We start from the raw sequence: 15,508 nt of genomic DNA, 5'->3' as shown, positions 1-15,508 counted from the left end.
ATAAAGAAAAATACAACTCCCTCCCACCTAACACCTCCGCCTTTTGCCCTCTGAGCTATCCAGTGTAATCAGTCTAGTGTAAATTCTTCCACCCCTTTCACTATGCCCACATGAATATATATATCTGAATGGTCAGCAACATACCAACAAGATCATATCACTATTAATTATTCTGTAATTTGCATTTTCCACTTAGCATTATATCATGAACATCCCTCTGGGTCAACACAAACAGGTTTAATTCATTTTTATTATTGTATAACATTGTGTAGTATGGAGGCAGTACAGTTGATTCTTGGATTCCATTACCTATGGACAATCCAGTTGTTCCCAGTTTGTTGTTTGTGTTTGTTTTGCACTACAAATAATACAGTATGAATCTATGTTAGTTTCCTGGGGGAGCTTTAACAATTGCCACAAACTGGGTGGCTTAAAACAACAGAAATTTCTGCTCTCCCATTTCTGGAGTTCCAAAATCTGAAATCAAAGCATTGGCAAGCTCTGAGACTCTGTGTCTCTCTCCTAGTTTCTGGTAGCTGCTAGCAATCTTTGGCATTCTTTGGCTTGTTGATACCTCACTCCCAACTCTGCCTCATTCTTCACATTACCTTTATCTCTATGTCTCTATTTCAAATCTTTCTCTGCCTTTCTCTTAAAAGGATGCTGGTCATTGGATTTAGGGCCCACCCCAAATCTGGGATGATCTCATTTCAAGGTCCTTAACTAACTACATCTGTAAAGATGCTTTTTCCAAATAAGGCTATGTTCATCTATCTTTTGGAAGGCTACCATCCAACCACTACAGCATCCTTGTATATATCCTTACAAATAGTATTTTCTTTAGTTTTTCCGTAGGGCAGAGTTAATGTATTTTTGGTCAATGTGTAGGAATTTTAAACTTTAATACTATTCCCAGATTATACCTAGAAAGTTTGTGGCAATTTACAGTCCCATCAGAGATGTACCAGGGCTTGTTTCCCTATGTATCATTGATTGGTCCTGCTAATGTTTGCCAATCTAATGAGTGAAAAATGGATTAGTGTTTTAATTTGCTTTTCCATGACTATTAGTGAAATGTGTTTTTTAATGAACGATTTGGATTTTCTCTTCCATCCATTATCTGCTTGTATACTTTGCCCATTTTTAAAAAACACTGGGCTATTTGGCTTTTTTAAAAGTCCATTTATAGAGACTCCTTTATGTTAAAGATACAGTGTGTCTGTCATATGTTTTGTGCAGTTTTATTCTTTTTTTTTTTTTTTTTTTTTTGTCTTGTTAGCGTGTGATATCATGTAAAATATTTAGGTAGAATTTTTTTTTTCCTCTTTGATGATTCTGGGCTTTCTGTCTTGCTTTAAGTTTCCCCTCACTAATATTATATTACCACTCTTTAAAAATTTTACTTGAAGTCTTTGTCTTGTCTATTTTTATGTCTTTAACTCTTCTGGAACATATTTTTGAATATGGTATCATTCTATATTTGAATTATTACGAATAACCAATTACAGCAGGATCATTGATCATATAAACTATTCTTTTGTCACCAACTTTTTTGCTACCTTTGCTTTATATTAGGTGCACTTGAGATTCCATCCCAGACTATTAAACTAATTTGCCTGAGCTATTACAGTAGCAGTAAGTTACAACAATTTTACCATAAGTTAAAATTCTTATTTTACCGTATTTTATTTTTTTAGGTTTTTATTTTTTCTGTCATATGTGATTTACATTGTTCTGTCAATTTCTGCTGTACAGCAAAAATTTTTGTTTTCAATAATGAAATTCAAGTGTGCCAACAAAAGAGGACTGTGAAACTTCCCCGGTTGAGGTCAAAGATAACAGGAGATAAGATATGCGAACAAGGCTCGGGTAAACTGTAAGACTGCATCCAAATGTTGTTATCGCAAAAATGAACACACAGAAAAATAATCTTGGGCTTGGAAGTCTGGATTTTTGCTTTTATGACCAGTGCAGGGATTGAAGGTCCAGTTGTGGGGCATCCCACCTAACGACCCCACCCACAGAACAGAAGTGACGAAAAGGAGGAGGGAAAAGCAAAGTACAGTGCCCAAGAACCGAAAGAACGGTCCAGTCGCAGAACTGGGGAAAGTGACTGGGAAGAGAAGGCCAGCAAGGAAATCTAGGAAGAGAAGGGTCTCTCGGAGGCGGCTACGAAGGCCCAGGGCAGGTGGTAGCTCTCTCTTTAAAGGCAACTTGCTGGGGATTCCCGATCTCGAGTCCTCCGGGAGCCGCAAGCAGGAGCGGAACTGCTGCACAGCAGCGCCGATGCTGGGAGGTAGCTGGAGAGGGCTGAGCGGCGGTTCCGCCCATCTACCCGCTCTACTGGCCCGGCCCGGCACGACCTAGCCCGGCCCAGCCCGGCCCGCAGATCGGGGATTGGCCAGAGCGGCGCGCGGGGCGGGGCGGGGGCTGCCGGTAGGCGGGCCTGGGAGGCGGGCGCGGGCGCGCGGGCGCGGGCGCAGCACGGCGGCGGCGCGCGCGTGCTCCGTGAATCGGTGGTTCAGCGGCGGCGAAGGCGGCGGAGCGGGCCATGGCAGTGGGCGGCGGGCTAGTGTAGCGCTGCGCGAGTCAGGCGGGCGGGGACTGAGACGGGGATGGGGGTGCTGCAGCTGGACGGTCGCGGTGGCCTGGGCTGCTGACCGCGCACCCGGAGCCGGGAACCGGCGGCGGCGGCGGAGCCCCGGGCAGGTGAGTGCGACGACGCGGGACCCGGATGCGGCGGGGCTGAGGGGCGGCGCGGTCGAGGCGGGCCGCCGAGGTGCCCCCGCGCGGCCCGGCGGCGCGCTCTTGCCCGCCGCAGCCTGCGGCGCCCGTGACTCTGGTGCCAGCGCCGCGCTTCCTGTCCGCGCGGAGGACACCGGCCCTCCAGCCCGCTGGGGCGCCTCGCTCGCCTGCGGCCCTCCCGGGGTTCTCCGAGGTGCGGCGCTTCCCGGCCTCCGGGCGGCATAGACGCGGCCGGGTGTCCCGGGCTGCCGGCACTTTGGGTCCGGTTTCTGAGGGACTTCTCGGGGAGAGGCGGCGTCCTCGCCCCCTGCGTCCGTGCGGACACCCGCGAGCTCCCGACCCTCAGGTGCCTTTTTGCGTTGAGTGTATTTTAGGGGCGGGCATCCTGGAATGCTGGGGGTATAGTCGTATTTTCAAATCCCAGCGCCGCCACTGACCAGCCCTGGGGCCTTGGACTAAAGTATCCGGGTTTGTATATGGGAATAATTATGCGTACTTCACAGGGTTGTTGTGAAGCTAGGACAGGATGATGTGCATGACCAAACAGCAAGTGCTTGGTCAGTGGTAGGCTGTTAGGAGAAACTCTGCTGCAGCATCTTCCTTGGTTGGCTATTGCTGATTCCTGGCTGCGGGTGCGGGTGTACCTTTGGGGGCACATTTATTTCCGACGTGCCTTGATGTTGCAGTAACCTCCACTGAAGTTACTTTAATTGGAGCCTGTTATCTTAGAGCTAAAACAGAATCCTACAGTCTCATCCTGGAGTCTCTTTTCTTGCTAAGGCTGCCTTGGAATACCTGTCTCAGGTACTGAGTGGAAATTACTGTTGAAATAAAACCCAACGATTTTAGGATTCGCTTCGATGAAAGATGGTGGGTCACATTCAACTTGAAGTACTTTGTTTAAATAATCTTAAGTGACACTTAAGCTCTGTCACTTGTTACAGAGTATAAACAGAATATGGAAACAGACTCCTTTTTCTGCATTGCTACATCTGAAGGGAGTGACAAGTGCTTTTGTAAACATGATTGTGGGCAGTATTACTGTCTGGTGAAGTCATCATAATTAAATTAGATGAGTACTTATTTTGAAGCACTGAATGGATGTTTGGAAATATGATTCCTAATAAAATCATCTCTAACGAGTCAGAATTCTCAGCAGTTCATTAATCATTTGGGGATTTTTGGCTACGCTGTAAGAGTTTTATGGTAAAAGCAGAACTGTTTAAGTCATGATAATGCGGCATAGGAGAGGGTGGTCATGATAAAGATCTTAACCTAGTTTCAGAAGGCAAGTGTGGAATAAAGTAAAACTCTTAATTTTTTATTTATTTATTTTTTTGTCCTTTGGGGCCACACCTGAGGCATATGGAGGTTCCCAGGCTAGGGGTCTAATCAGAGCTGTAGCTTCAAGCCTACACCACAGCCACAGCAACTCCGAGCTGTGTCTGCGACTTACACCACAGTTCACGACAATGCCAGATCCTCAACCCACTGAGCGAGGCCAGGGATCGAACCTACAACCTCATGGTTCCTAGCCGGATTTGTTAACCACTGAGCCACGACAGGAAAAAATCTTAATTTTTAGTCACTAAGGCAAGAATGACTGAAACCAAAAACTTTGTCATACAACCTTAGATTCACATCCTAATAAGGGTCTTGTACCTTCAGTGTGTTTTTTAGAAGTGGAGAAAATTGAGTTGGGTTTTGATTGATTGCTGTTTTGCACCTCTTGTTTGTGTTTTCTGCTTTGCTGAGAGACTCATTCATAAAGGCTTTTGATCCAGCTTGCTTCGTGAAATGTAAACAAAATACGTAGAAAAATTAAAAATTAACCTTGTAATCTAAATTATGTTCTTCCTTGTAGTCTAATTGTGTTCTTCCTAAGTTATGATCTTCCTTGATAGCTCACTGGTGAATCCAACAGTAGAAGCACTGCTAACCACTCTGCAGAGGCTAGGGGTCAGAAGGCATATCTTGCTTCATAGGCCTGATCCTGGGTCCCAAATAACTGGGACTTTGGGGACATCAACCAGTTTTATTCATAGAAACTTGAGAGTGTGTGTGGCCAGTAGATTGGGAGGGTGGTGGAGGATTAGAGAATCACATTGTATAAAGGAAACTTCCAGGGTAGCACACTTTTATGTTTTTCTTTCTCTTGTTCTCTTACTGTCTTTTGTTGACTTTTTCTTCTCTTCCTGAATTCAAAACATCCTAATGCCTCAGGGCTTCCCAGCCTGTCCCTCTGCTTTCTTCTACCTGTTCTCTCTCTGGTTGATCTCATCATGTCCTGTGTTAGAGATACTATCACTGTGCTGTTGACTCTCACATTTTTATCTCTAGTCCTGAACTTCAAATTTCTACCTGCCTACATATCTTCACTTCTTACATGCCCCCCCCCCCCTTTTTCTGGCTGTGGCATGCAACTTGAATCTCAGTTTACAGACCAGGGATTGAACCTGGGTCAAAGAGGTGAAATCACAGAGTCCTAACCACTAGGCTACCAGGGAACTCCCTTCATTTGTCTGTCTTAAACTTAACATGTTCAAAATGGAGTTCTTGATTTCCATTCTTCAATTATTCCTACCCCAGCAGTGTCCATTTCATAGAGCACCTCTCTGCCCCTCTCTTCCACCTGCTTAAGTGAAAAATCTGATGGTCATCCTTAATTCCTTGCTTTGCTTCACTGCTCCCCTGCACCCTCAAACAATCAGTTCTTTGGCAAACTCTGTTGATTTTGCCTCTAAAATATATACTGAATATATTTACTGCACTTTATTTTTATTGCTATCACTCCAGTTCTTCCTGAGTAATAGCTTCCTAATTGGTCTCCTTGCCTCTGGTCTTGCTCCCCCACTGTCTGTTTTCAAACAGCAGTCAGGGTGTAAGTTCCAGGGCCTGGGACCTATGCCACAACTGAGGCAACTCTGGATCCTTTAACCCACTGAGCCAGGCTGGGGAATGAACCTGTACCTCCTCAGTGACCTAGCCATTGCAGTCAGATTCTTAACTCATAGCAGGAACTTCTCCAATGGCTTATTACACTAAGTAAATCCAGATTCTCTACCTGAATTATCAGCTAATTATCTTGCCTCTTTTCTTGTTCACTTGTTTATGGTCTTTCCCCTCTAACATACTATAAGCTTTCTGATAGCAGGGACCTGGTTTCTCTTCCCTGGGGTATTCTCAGTAACCAGAACATTGGAACATTAAACAAATGTTGAGTAAATGAGTGACTATGTGAATGAAATAAGTTATAAAATCTTCTGATTCCAAGTATAACATGTATCGAACACAGTTGACCCTTTTTTGGTCCTAGATTCATGCTAATGAAGTAATAACAGGGCCTAGAGTTATTCTATTAGGTATGTCTACTCTGAGTCTTCATTAAAATACTGTACCTTCTGAAAAGGCTAAGGATTTAGACATTTAAGTCATTGATAAACAAAAACATATGTAGATTTTATTCACCATGTATTGGATCATTAGTATCTTATGAATAAGGAACCAAACAAGCTTCCAGCCCTGTGCTTATGTGCATTTATTTTTTTTAATTAAATTAAAAAATGTTTTTTTACTTTAGGGCCGCCCCCGTGGCATATGGAGGTTCCCAGACCAGGGGTCGAATTGGAGCTGTAGCTGCCAGCCTGTGCCACAGCCACAGCAACCCCAGATCTGAGCCGTGTCTGCCACCCACACCACAGCTCACGGCAACGCCAGATCCTTAACCCACTAAGCGAAGCCAGGGATTGAAACTGTGTCCTCCTTATGAGCCACAATGGGAACTCCTATGTGCTTTTATGTGTCTATCCTTTGAATCTTTGACTTAGAGTTATCATCTTACCATATCTTGGAGATAGATCCCTATTACTTGGCTTCTGTTAACTGCTCACTTGCAAGCTTTGTCATTTTGTAGAAAGAGGGAAATAATTTAGGATTTTTCCCCTGCCTGAGAACTAGTCTGTAGCCCTGAAGGCTATCAGGCAGATTTGTGAACAAAGAAGGGTATGGCAAAATCAAAGTGTAGAATTCCATCATCTCAGTAGATAATAGGAAAAAGATACATTGGGAAAGGAAATCCTAGACTAGAAGGATTTAGTAGAAGAGGAGAAGAAATGGAAGATAAGAGAGAATATCACAGATTTTCAGGCTTGTGTGGGACAACTTCTCTGCTCATTCCTTTTACCCTCTCACCCCCGCCTCCAAATTTTGACACTTGGATTATTTTTCCCTCTGCCCTCTTTCCATTCCCTGATCTGTATGGGCTGTTTTTCTTCAAAAGCCCTTTCTACTTTTTCATAATCAAGTCTGACTTCCTGGATTTTCCAGTCATTGCGTCTAGCTTTACCCTTTGGAGTGGCTCTAACCTGGTGTACTTCCTTTTTAAGTTGTTGCTCTCGCATATATTCCATGTAGTCTTTATGTTATCATCTCCAGGTTAAATAATTCTGAGTCACAAGCTTCTAGTTGAGAGAGGAAAAATGAAAGGGATTAGATATATGGTTGGGTGTGTGTAGTGTTTTACCTACCAATTGCTCTGATAATGTAGATTGTGTTATCTCTAATTTAGACCTTTCTTTTCCTGAGTCATAGACTCTTTTTTTCCCCCAAAGGTTTTATTTGTTGATTTACAATGTTGTGATAATTTCTGATGTACAACAAAGTGATTCACTTATACACGTACACACATCCATTCTTTTCAGATTCTTTTCCCATATAGATTATCACAGAATATGGGTAGAGTTCCCTGGGTAGACTTTTTTTTTTTTTTTTTTTGTCTTTTTGTCTTTTGTCTTTTGCTGTTGTTGTTGTTGCTATTTCTTGGGCTGCTCCCGAGGCATATGGAGGTTCCCAGGCTAGGGGTTGAACCGGAGCTGTAGCCACCGGCCTACGCCAGAGCAACAGCAACGCGGGATCCGAGCCGTGTCTGCAACCTACACCACAGCTCACGGCAACGCCAGATCATTAACCCACTGAGCAAGGGCAGGGACCGAACCCGCAACCTCATGGTTCGTAGTCAGATTCGCTAACCACTGCGCCACGACGGTAACTCCCGACTTTTTTTTTTTTAGTAAAAAGACACTTCCTAAAAGAGGCGTGACATCGAATTTTTAAAATTTTATGTAAAGAGGAGTCCCCATTGCAGCACAGTAGAAATGAATGCAACTAATATCCATGAGGATGGGGGTTTGATCCCTTGCCTCACTCGGTGGGTTAAGGATCTGGTGTTGCTGTCAACTGTGGTGTAGATCACAGACTTGGCTCGGATCCCACGTTGCTGTGGCTGTGGTGTAGTCCAGCAGCTGTATGTAGCTCCAATTTGACCCCCAGCCTGGGAACTTCGATGTGTTGCAGGTGTGGCCCTAAAAAGCAAAAAAAAAAAAAAAAAAAAAATTAAAAGAAATTTCTTTCGTGTACAGTCTTATGAGTTTTAACACATGCCTACATTCTTTTAATTACTACCACTACTAACAGTATGTAGAATAGTTCCAACACCCCCAAAAAATTCTCTTATATTACTCCTTTGCAGTCAACTTTTTTTTCATTTTTAACACTTGGACTTATTTGTTTTTTCATTATTTATTTATTTTGTGCCACAGCTGTGGTGCGCAGAAGTTCTTGGGCCAGGGATCAAACCTGTGCTTCAGCAGTGACCTGAGCCACAGCTGCGACGATGCCATATCCTTAACTGCTGAGCCACAGGGAACTTATTATTATTATTATTATTTTATTATTTTGGCTATATCTGAGGCGTATGGAAGTTCCTGGGCCGGGGATCCAATCCAAGCTGCAGCTGTGACCTCTGCCACAGCTATAGCAATGCCAGATCCTTTGACCCACTGTGCCAGGCCAAGGATGGAATCCACACTGACACAGAGACAACGCTGGATCCTTAACCCGCTGCACCACAGAAGGAACTCCTCATTATTTGATTTTTTAAGGAGAAAATTTCTCATGGATAGAATATGTCAGAACTTGGAATAAGTGGATAATTGGTCAGTGTAATTGTTACAAACATAAATGAAAGGATTTCAGTCTTCAGCATAATAGGGTTACATGCAATAAAGTAATAAAACTTACAGATGGAGGAATATTTAAAAGGCTTTAACTTAAAAAAAAAATCGTGTTACTTCTGGAACCTGTCAAGTGAGGCAAATCCCATGTCAGGTTACAATTGGGACCATCTAACAAAGAAATTTGTGGGGGCTAAGTCTCTGATAAAAATCATAATGAATGGGAGTTCCCGTCTTGGCGCAGCGGAAATGAATCTGACTAGGAATCATAAGGTTGCAGGTTCAATCCCTGGCCTTACTCAGTGGGTTAAGGAGCCGGTGTTGCTGTGAGCTTGGTGTAGGTCGCAGATGCGGCTCGGATCTGGTGTTACTGTAGCTCTGGTGTAGGCTGGCAGCAACAGCTCCAATTAGACCCCTAGCCTGGGAACCTCCATATGCTGCGGGTGCAGCCCTAAAAAAAAGACAAAATAAATAAATAAATAAAAATCATAATGAATGGCATTACATATCTTCTCATCTCTCTTTGATAAGCCCAGAGTTTTCATTCACTGCAGTCGCAGGGTAAGCTAGGATAAACTAGAGATTAATTTTACCAAGAATTATAAAATCTCAGCTTTTCACTCTAGCATTGTCACTTTCTGCTAGCATATCCATTTTATTCCAACACGTAAGTTCCTTTAGGTATTCAGCTTTACTAGGGCTTGAGGGGAGGATGTGCTATCTATGTAGCTAAAGTATATTGCAAAGGTAACTTTCCAGGAGTTCCTGTTGTGGCTCAGTGGGTTAAGAACCCAACTAGTATCCATGAGAATGTGGGTTTAATCCCTGGTCTTGCTCAGTGGGTTAAGGATCTGACTTTGCCGCAAGTTGGGGTGTAGGTCTAGGTCTTAGATGCAGCTCGGATCTGGTGTTGCTGTGGCTCTGGTGTATGTAGGCCAGCAGCTGCAGCTCCAATTCTACCCCTAGCCTGGGAACTTCCATATGCCGCAGGTGTGGCCCTAAAAAGGAAATAAAAGGTAGCTTTCCATTATTTGATTAACTTGTTTCCAGCCTACAACAGTCAGTAATCTAGAAATTCCCTTGTTTCCTCAAAAAATTTACAAAAACTGGAGTTCCCGCCATGGCGCAGTGGCTAATGAATCTGACTAGGAACCATGAGGTTGTGGGTTCGATCCCTGGCCTCTCTCAGTGGGTTAAGGATCCGGCGTTGCTGTGAGCTGTGGTGTAGGTTGCAGATGCGGCTCGGATCCCGTGTTGCTGTGGCTCTGGCGTAGGCCAGCGGCTACAGCTCCGATTCAACCCCTAGCCTGGGAACCTCCATATGTCACGGGAGCGGCCCAGGAAATGGCAAAAAGAAAAAAAAAAAAAATTGCAAAAATTTTTCTGGGTCCTTGCTCCAGGATCTGTCTTTCCCTCAGCTCTTCACCAAGAATATATATTTCCTTATTTGCTCTAGTGTTTAAAGTGGGTTGCCTGAGGTTCTTATCAGTTGACCCTTCAATTGGGAGTATTTACTACTGAAATAAAGAATGTTAATCTGGCAGTCCCCTGTGTTTGGTATTGTTAGAGCACAGGTCAGCAGCTCACAGTCCCCTGCTGCAAACTTGGGAGAGATTGCCTTCCTGAATCTGAATTCCTGACCCTGTAGCTTCTCTCCTGCTGCTCTGGCTACTTGTGAGATCACCAGGCAAATGCTCATTTGCCTTCAATGGAAATACAATCCTGATTGTCCCTGCCTACATGAGCAGGATTATGGGGATTAAAAGAAATCCGTGGGTAATCCAGAAGCTTTATTTAAACTGCAGTTTAACCACATTCCTGACCATAGTTTTAACTTACATTTCTAATAACTAATTTATAATATTTACCAATTTCATGTCTATCTCCTTCTACCATTTAGAAGTGATGGCAGTTGTAAAGTAAAGAAAATATGGGGGAAGTCAAAGGAGTTAGATGACTATAGGCATTGCCCCACATAACTTGGTGTTGACTGGTTGGTTTAACCACAATGCTTACTAGACCTTGAAGACCTGAATTCCATGAATTCCTTACCTGCTGAGCCACTGGAAGAAATTTGAGGTGACTGTTAACAGGAGTTCAAACTCCATTTTGAAACGTTTGTACTTTAGTAGTTTAAATGATGAAGGTTTTGTCATTTTTTTTTTTCTTTTTTTGTCTTTTTACCTTTTCTGGGGCCACACCCGCGGCATGTGGAGGTTCCCAAGCTAGGGGTCCAATCGGAACTGTAGCCACCAGTCTACACCAGAGCCACAGCAACGCGGGATCCGAGCCGAGTCTTCGACCTATACCACAGCTCACTGCAACACCGGATCGTTCACCCACTGATCCAGGGATCGAACCCGCAACCTCATGGTTCCTAGTGGGAACTGTGCCACAACGGGAACTCCAAGCTTTTGTGATTTAAATGAGTGTTTCAGATTTGTCAGAATTATGTTTATAAGTTTACAGCAATTTAATATTTATTAGATTATTTAATCTGTTGACCATTTTTATAGGAATTAAACTGAAGACAAGGTGTTTGAAATCCGGGTGCTTGGTTCTTATATCCAGGACACCAGTTACTGCCTCTGACACATTACTTATGTGTAGTTACACAGTAATTCATTTTTATTAAATAGTTGAAATATTGGACATTTAGAATTGCTTATTCTTGAACTACTGTTTTAGTATGGGTCTTTTATTTATTTATTTATTTTTTCATTTTTTTACTACTCAAATGAATTTATCACATCTGTAGTTGTATAATGATCATAACAATCTGATTTCACAGTATTTCCATCCCACAGCCCAATAGGTCTTATATTTAGATGCTACTAAAACTAGATGTTTTCTCTAACTTTACAAATACTACAAATTGTTATATATGTTATCTGAACAAAAATTACAATTTATGTAAAATTTATCTCTGCGCTTGTATATTTTCGAACGTTAGTTTCCATCTATATTTATCAGCTATAGAGATATCATTCCCTAAATTAAGATTCACTATAGTTAGTTTGGGGGGCATATCCTGGGGAGAACCAACTGGAATTCTCTTAACATGCTTTTTTTTTTTTTTTTTGTCTTTTTTGTCTTTTTTGTTGTTGTTGTTGCTATTTCTTGGGCCGCTCCCGCGGCATATGGAGGTTCCCAGGCTAGGGGTTGAATCGGAGCTGTAGCCACCAGCCTACGCCAGAGCCACAGCAACGCGGGATCTGAGCTGCGTCTGCAACCTACACCACAGCCCACGGCAACGCCGGATCGTTAACCCACTGAGCAAGGGCAGGGACTGAACCCGCAACCTCATGGTTCCTAGTCGGATTCGTTAACCACTGCGCCATGACGGGAACTCCAACATGCTTTTTTTTTTTTTTTTGCACTTTGAGGCTAAGGAAATATCCATAGGAGAAGTTGGTTGTTGGTTTTGTTCAATGTTGTGATCAATTGTAATTATTTTATTTTTGTTCTTTTGATGGCTGTCGAAGTTTCATATTTTCATTGGAAGTCATTGGTTGTCTTAACTCTTCATATACTTTACCCACCATTCCATTATTAAATTTTTTCCTAAGTAACTGAGAGGCTTCTGGGTTTTTAGGTTCTCATTCTACCTACAGGGAATGTCGTGTGTGTGTGTGTGTGTGTGTGTGTGAGAGAGAGAGAGAGAGAGAGAGAGAGAGAGAGAGAGAGATACACACACATAACTATATATGCCATACCAACCAGAAACAATATTTTACCTTTAACTTATGAAGAATTCCTATCTTCTCCTTGAGCCCCAGGCAATTATTTTTTAATCAGTGATTTCTTTAATTTTATGTATTCTGTCTATTGTTACCTACTTCCTTTTATATTCTTTTGTCATTTATTTTTATTTTTGGCCAAGCCCATGGCATGTGGAAGTTCCCAGGCCAAAGATGGAACCCGTGCTACAGCAGTGTGCCTGATCCTTAATCTGCTGTGCCACCAGGGAACTCCTGTCATTTATTTTTTTTTAAAACAATTTTATAAGACTTTTATTTTTTTAAACTGGTAAAATATATCCTTTCTTTTCTTTCTTTCTTTTTTTTTTTTGGCCTTGCCCGAGGCATGCAAAAGTTCCTGGGCCAGGATTGAACCCATGTCACAGCTGTAACCAACAGTGACTTAACCCACTGAGCCACAAGTAAACTCCCTCTAAGACTTATTTTCTCCTTTTTTGGCTGCAGTAGTGGCATATGGAAGTTCCTGGGCCAAGGATCGAATCCAAGCCAGAGCTGCAACCTATGCCACAGCTGCAGCAATGCTAGATCAGATCCTTAACCTACTGCACCGGACTGGGGATTGACCTGGTGCCTCCACAGAGACAAGTTGGATCATTAACCCACTGCACCACAGCAGGAACTCCTCCATGAGACTTTTAAAAGACTAATTTACTCATTATTATAGTGATGTGCAAAATGTCATTGGAGAGACTTCTCCATGTATAAGAGAGCAGGATGATTTGGAATTGCCTTCCTACCACCAATAAATAGGAAACTGGACAAAATATAGAAAACAGCTATTTTCAGATATCAGACAACACCCAGCACAGGATTGTGATCCCTGATAAGAGACACAAATGGAGTTTTATGATTTTCTGCCTGGAGGCAATTTCAGCCAACTACAGAGGGAGTGGGAACTCAGAGTCTGGCAGTCTCCTTGAGGTGAAGACATAGATCAGCATTCCAGGAGATCAAGGCAGCTAGAATTTGTGAAACAGAGTAATTGAGAGGAGGGAGCTATCCTGAAAAAATCTCCAGAAACCTACAGAGGTTGAACCATTGACTCTGGCTGCGTATCAGCCTACCTCTTGTCTTTTAAAGCTGTAGCTGTCAATACAGCCTATTCAAAAAACTCCTGTGGGATGGAGTTCTCTTTTGGTTAAGGATCTGGTGTTATCACTGCTGTGGCTGGGATTGTTGCCTTGGCATGGGTTTGATCCTTGGCCTGGGAACTTGCATATGCTGTGGGAGCGGCCAAAAAAAAAAAAAAGGAAAGAAAAAAAAAAAGACTCCTGTGGAAGTTCCCCTTGCGGCTCAGCTGGTTATGAACCCGACATAGTATCCATGAGGATGAGGGTTCAATCCCTGGCCTCACTCAGTGGGTTAAGGATCTGGCATTGCCACAAATTTTGTAGGTTGTGGGTGTGGCATAGATCTCAGCTGTAGCTCTGATTTAACTGCTAGCCCAGGAACTTCCATATGCTGCAGGTACGACTGTACAAAGAAAAAAAAATAAAAACAAAACAAAACTCCTGTGGCTTATTATATGGGATTAGGACAGACTATAACTGTAGTTAACATTATTTAATGTTCAGGCATATGTCAGGTTATGCTAAGTACTTTTTCCATGTTATTCCTTTTATATTCATAACAAAGTTGCAGTGAATGTACTAATGATGTCCTCATATAAGAGATGAGGATACTGAAGCTTTGGGAAGTTAACCTGCCATGTGGCACACTGCTTTTAACTGGGAGAGTCAGGTTTCAAGCTTAGGTCTGTCTGACTCTAGAAATTATGCCTTTATTTATTTAAAATTATTTTTTATTGAGGTACAATTGCAGTATTACATAAGTTTCAGGTGTACAACATAGTGATACACAGTTTTTAAAGATTCTGTTCCATTTACAGTTATTATAAAATATTGGCTCTATTACTTGTGTTATACAAGTTATCCTTGTAGCTTATTCATTTTATACATAGTAGTTTGTACCTCTTAATCCCCTATGCCTATCTTGCCCCCCTGCCCCACTGGTAACTGTAAATTTGTTATCTATATCTGTGAGCCTGTTTCTTTTTTGTTATATTCACTAGTTTCAAAAAAAATTTAGGACTTCTGTTGTGGCTCAGCAGGTTAAGAACCCGACTAGTATCCATAAGGATGCGGGTTCAATCCCTGGCCTTGCTTAGTAGGTTATAGGATCTGGCATTGCTGTGCTGTGGCATAGGCTGGTGGCTATGGCTCCAATTTGACCCTTATCCTGGGAACCTCCATGTGCTGTGAATGCAGTCCTAAAAAACCAAAATGTTTTTAGGATGTTCCCTTTTGGTGCAGCAGGATTAAGGATCTGACATTTCCGCAGCTATGGCACAGGCTGCAACTGTAGTGTGGTTTGATCCTGGCCTAGGAACTTCTACATACCTTGGATGTAGCAAAAAAAAAATTTTTTTTTTTATTCCATGTATAAGTGATATCATATGGTATTGTCTTTCTCTAAGTTTTTTTTTCACTAAGCATGATATTCTCCAAGTCCATCCATGTTTTTATAAATAGTAAAATTTCTTTAAAAATTAAAAAAAATTTTTTTCTTTTTATGGCTGCTCCTGTGGCATATGGAAGTTCCCAGGCCAGAGGTCGAATTGGAGCTGCAGCTTTGGCCTCTGCCGCAGTCTCAGCAACAATAGATCCAAGCTGCATCTGCTACCAATTTCGCAGCTTATGCTAGATCCTCAACCCATTGAATGTGGCCAGGGTTCAAACCCACATCCCCAGAGAGACCACATTGGGTCCTTAACCTGCTAATCCACAACTGGAACTCCACAAGTGGTAAAATTTCATTCTTTTTTTATGGCTGAGTTAATAGTCCTGTGTGTGTGTGTGTGTGTGTGTGTGTGTGTGTGTGTGTGTGTGTGTGTTTGGTTCCCCATAAGCCTAAGCCTCCTCCACCACCTTCTCCCTACAGGAAGTGTTTACATTGTAGAAATAGTTTTGGGCTTAGCATCAAAAACAAAGC

The 15,508-nt window shown here is 42.6% G+C and overlaps 1 protein-coding gene across 12 annotated transcripts in view; it reads left to right on the top strand.

Annotated features, from left to right (window-relative positions):
• The first annotated feature begins 2,484 nt into the window (after positions 1-2,484).
• The window catches only part of PIK3CB (phosphatidylinositol-4,5-bisphosphate 3-kinase catalytic subunit beta), a 184,006-nt gene continuing 170,982 nt past the window's right edge, over positions 2,485-15,508 (top strand). For 10 of the 12 annotated variants that reach the window (XM_084989822.1, XM_021069527.2, XM_084989825.1 and 7 more), the window contains exon 1: positions 2,485-2,709. The gene's annotated coding sequence lies outside the window, so the exon portion shown is untranslated. The other 2 variants (XM_084989818.1, XM_084989821.1) reach the window with 2 other exon arrangements.

Source organism: Sus scrofa, chromosome 13 (assembly GCF_054392235.1).
Source record: "Sus scrofa isolate SSC_HxYL_T2T_F1_AM1 chromosome 13, Sscrofa_HxYL_maternal_Yorkshire_Landrace_v2.0, whole genome shotgun sequence".
In the NCBI taxonomy this organism is placed as follows: domain Eukaryota; kingdom Metazoa; phylum Chordata; class Mammalia; order Artiodactyla; family Suidae; genus Sus; species Sus scrofa.
This window is presented reverse-complemented; position numbering and strand designations above follow the sequence as displayed.